The sequence below is a fragment of the Halyomorpha halys genome, unplaced genomic scaffold (assembly GCF_000696795.3).
Source record: "Halyomorpha halys isolate HHAL.00 unplaced genomic scaffold, Hhal_1.1 Scaffold1343.1, whole genome shotgun sequence".
NCBI classification, from domain to species: domain Eukaryota; kingdom Metazoa; phylum Arthropoda; class Insecta; order Hemiptera; family Pentatomidae; genus Halyomorpha; species Halyomorpha halys.
In genome coordinates this window covers 151,602-155,815 of record NW_027107341.1, presented here as the reverse complement: position 1 = coordinate 155,815, position 4,214 = coordinate 151,602, and the positions used below count along the sequence as shown (strand labels likewise).

At 25.3% G+C, this 4,214-nt stretch overlaps 1 long non-coding RNA gene across 1 annotated transcript; it reads right to left on the bottom strand.

The window, feature by feature from the left end:
- Window positions 1-2,714: 2,714 nt before the first annotated feature.
- Window positions 2,715-3,789, bottom strand: LOC106689367 (uncharacterized). Its single transcript, XR_001344419.2, has 3 exons — window positions 3,682-3,789; window positions 3,203-3,295; window positions 2,715-2,842 (listed from the first exon to the last, which is right to left on the bottom strand). It is a non-coding gene; the product is annotated as an uncharacterized lncRNA (long non-coding RNA).
- Window positions 3,790-4,214: the final 425 nt, after the last annotated feature.

The window sequence follows — 4,214 nt, the reverse complement described above, 5'->3', positions numbered from 1 at the left end:
TATTTCTATTATACTCGCATATCACAACAAGCCTCCTATTTACTTTATAAATTCTAACGTAATTTTAATTACAAAATAAAACTGAATCGTTATTAAAAAAGGCTATTAACTTATAATTAACAAAAAATAAAAAACCAGTTGGAAGTAAATAAAATTAAATTAACGAAAAGAAAAATGTACTTTTGGGCTTTAGCAGTATTCATAAGTAATTCATGTCATATTTTTACTGAAAATAAAATTTTAAATAAATTTTGCTCCCTTTTCACCATTCCCAATATCAGCAATTAAAATTATGTTCTTGATTTAATACAAATATATATTAATTTTTTTTTTAAATTATTAGATATATGCTTTTATAAACAAATATAAACGCCGATCTAAATAGTTTATTTACTCATTAATATACTTATTACGACGAAAGAGAAAAATATATTAAAAAAAAATAGCATTATAAACAAACTAGTGGATAAGATGATGCACCTAGAAAAATTCCCACACGAACATATAGTTGCGAGTTATATTAAATAATTTCAGAGGGATTGATAATATATGCATATTTAAACAGGATAACACTTTATACTTTATTTTAATATTTTTTTAAATGAAAAACATTAATCAATGGATATTTTTAAACCTTTTTATTATATGTGTGCTTATTATTTATGTTTCTTTTTCAAGTTTTTCATAAAAAAAAAATTAACACAAGTATTCTTTTGTTAGGCATGTTTACAACATCTGCGCTTACTTTAACTACAACATACAATTTAATTTACTGTTTTAAGAAAATGGAGATGTACTTTTTAGTTCGTGCGTCTGCACACTGTGTTTTTAAAAATTTGATTCATTGCTTATTTTCGTAAAATATAAACGTTTGATAAGTGTGATCTTAAAGTTGTTAAATTATATTTGATATAGAAGAAAATATAAATTTTAATTATAATTTTTTCGGAATCATTTCCGAAAATTTGGCTTCAGGTAACTTAACACCTATCCTCACATCGTTCAGGATTGGAATATCTCAAAAAATGGTTATTTTGATCTACACATGTTTTCTGTTATTAGAAGTCTATACAGTAAAACACTGAATCATTGTAAAACATATGTCATAAAATCTAATTAAAAAGCGTATTCGAAGATATTACAGTTTTGAACTGAATAGATTTTAACCTTCTTGCTATGATAACATGCATATCTTAAAATAAATATTTTTTGAGATAAGACAATTGAATTGGGTCAGAGATATGTGATGTTGGGTCTCTCGATAATTTAGTTTATTATTTATTAATGTTTTTATTGTTAGCCCCCATTAAATACCGTACTAATTTTTAAAACACCAAAAAAAAATACACCATTTAACTTTATTTTGGTATAGACTTAAATTGAATACAATTTTTTATTTTGTTACAAATTCGAATTCTTTATATAACTACTCCATATATAACTGAGAAATAAAATTAGAGTAAAACCCTTAAACAAATGTAACAAAAAAAAATTTGTTACATTTTTTTAAGGGTTTTGCTCTAATTTTATTTCTTAGTTATATATGTAGTAGTTATATAAAGAATTTGAATTTCCTCTTCAGCACTTCTAAAATATCTGTATATTGTTCTGTTTATTGAAAATAACTAAGAAATGTTTAATTGGTAATTGTAATTGAAAATGGTTATATATTACTTACTAATAAATTTCGCAAATAATTAAAGCAGAAAAAATATAATATATTTCCTAAGTCTGAAAATAAATTTCCGGACATAAGAGTAGTAATGAGATATTAATAATGATATATCTACATACATAAAGTAGTATGATATATATACCGTTGTAAGACATTTTCTTTTTAAACGTAATATAAAATTTATATATAATCTTTTCAATTTCTTGAGACTGGTATTTACTTTTTAAATAAATCAATTGGCAACCATTCTTTTAATTATATCATCAAGAGTCCAATGTTTCGTCCAATTCGGCAATCCTCAAGGACAATCTTAAATATAAATTTACACCACACACCAAATTATTTAAAAACGTTTTACATGCTATTCTGCCCAGGTCATTAATAACTAGTCAAATCACCCTATTTTAAATTATACTGTACTATATGGGTTTTTACAACAGGTTTTTCATTTGTTTATTGCACAAAAATCCGGCTTCTAATTATAACCTCGGAAAAGTCAAATCAGATCTTATCTATCATAAGAAAGTTGTTTGTTTTTAGTAATCAAAAATTAAAAATTAATGAAATTGTGACCTGGTTTAATGTTAAATTAATTATGTTAATGACCTGGACAGAATAGTCTGCAAAACGTTTTTAAATAATTGCTATTGAGGTGTAAATTTATATTTAAGATTGTCCTTGAGGTTGGCCGAATAGGCCGAAACTTTACTGTTAATTTAATAAAGATTGTGGCGACTTAACATGGATGCGAATTGATTTATTTAAAAAAATAATATAAAATATTAATCCTTTTTTTGAAAAATTAATTTATACTCAAAGTTTGGTGGTTTGTGAAAGTTGTGTGATGGGAATTCTGCACTTGTTTTTTTTGTTTTAAATAACTATTATACTGGTTTTCTAATGTTTAATAAAACTTTTTATCAGACCATTACAGAAGGTAAATTATCCCCATGAGAAATTTTTATTTCTCTTTAAGAGAAACTTGACTAACAATAAATAGGAGAGGGTTGTTGGACTCGAAAGCAGTGAGCAACAGATGCTTCAGTCTTATTAAGTTTACTCTCTTGTTAATGTCTCTTTGACTCTCCTCTCTCATTACATTCGAGCTTAACAGTTATTGCTGTTTTAATTTCAAGAAGGACTGAATGTTCAGTTGTTCTAATGTACCTAAACAACATTATTAAACAACAAAGTTAGTAATATTGAATTACTTACACACTTACAATATAGTATCCTAAGTATTAATTTCACACAATCAAAATTAAGGTGTATAATAATTGATGAAAATGAAAATTTAATCTAAATGCTTAATAATGATAATTATTTGAAAAACGTTTTAGAAGTCTAATATTGATAAATTATTTTCATAACTATTTTTCCTAAACATGTTTTAAAAATGATTGATTCACTCTTCCCTCTGATCCTAGCCAATTTTCCTGCAATAATCAATTTCAGGAATTTTTTTTTGATTTATTAATTAAATCAACCTAAAAAATGTTGCAGTGCGTGCATATAAGTTTTACTTACCGTTAAAGTTAAAATTGGAGGACTTGTTGCTCGTTGAGCCATCTAGAGCATGTTCCCACTCTAGCTAGAATAGACTGGTAGCATGTAGAATACCTTGAAGATATAAAGACGTTGAATCTCTAAAAAATCTTTTAAAAAACAATTACTTTTGTAAGTATTGTGGATCAAAATTTTAAATTCTGGTTTTCCACGGAATAACACGTTTTGTTTACGAGTCCAAATTACTAAGTCTCACAAAATAGTCTGTGTGTGGGTGTGTGTTTTTTCTTTTCCAATTAATTTTTTTAATTTTCTTATGATATTTTATAATTACTATTATTTTAAAAATTTTGTATTTTTATCTAAGGCTCTAAAGCCTAATTTTGATTTATTTAATATTATTATAAAGGGACTAGTTCCAGAATAAATAAATATTATTATTGTTTAAGACGGGTATATGCCTGGGACGTAATAGAATTTAATGAATTATTTTTTCTTACCCGAGAGCTATTCTTCCAATTCATCAAGAGTGATTCTTACAACTGTAAGAAACAGATAGATAATTTTAAGTTAGCAGAATTGATGTCATAGATAACAGCCTATTTAAAAAAAATATTTGAAAAACAAACAAACGAAAAATTGAAATTTAGCAGACTGGATAATTTAACTACAGACAGAAATATGTCATATTTCCTAAAATAAGTCATGTGATTACATATATCAGAATGTAGATAATATGGTTGTTAAAATGATAAAAACAGATAATCCGATAGTGAATTTTACATTATGGCTAATATATCATGAAGAAAATGGTTGACGTAAGTACCAGTAAAAGTAACTGTCAAGATCGATAAAAAATATTCAACTATTCTTTAAAAAATTTAATTATTAACATTTACAACTGTACATAAAATACAACAAGTAAATTTGAAGTAAGATCACAATGGTATGATACAGGTAAGAAGAGAAATTACCCATTGGTAGCACTCTAAAAACATTTTTACAGTATAAGATATCGAGTCCATCTTCTTTT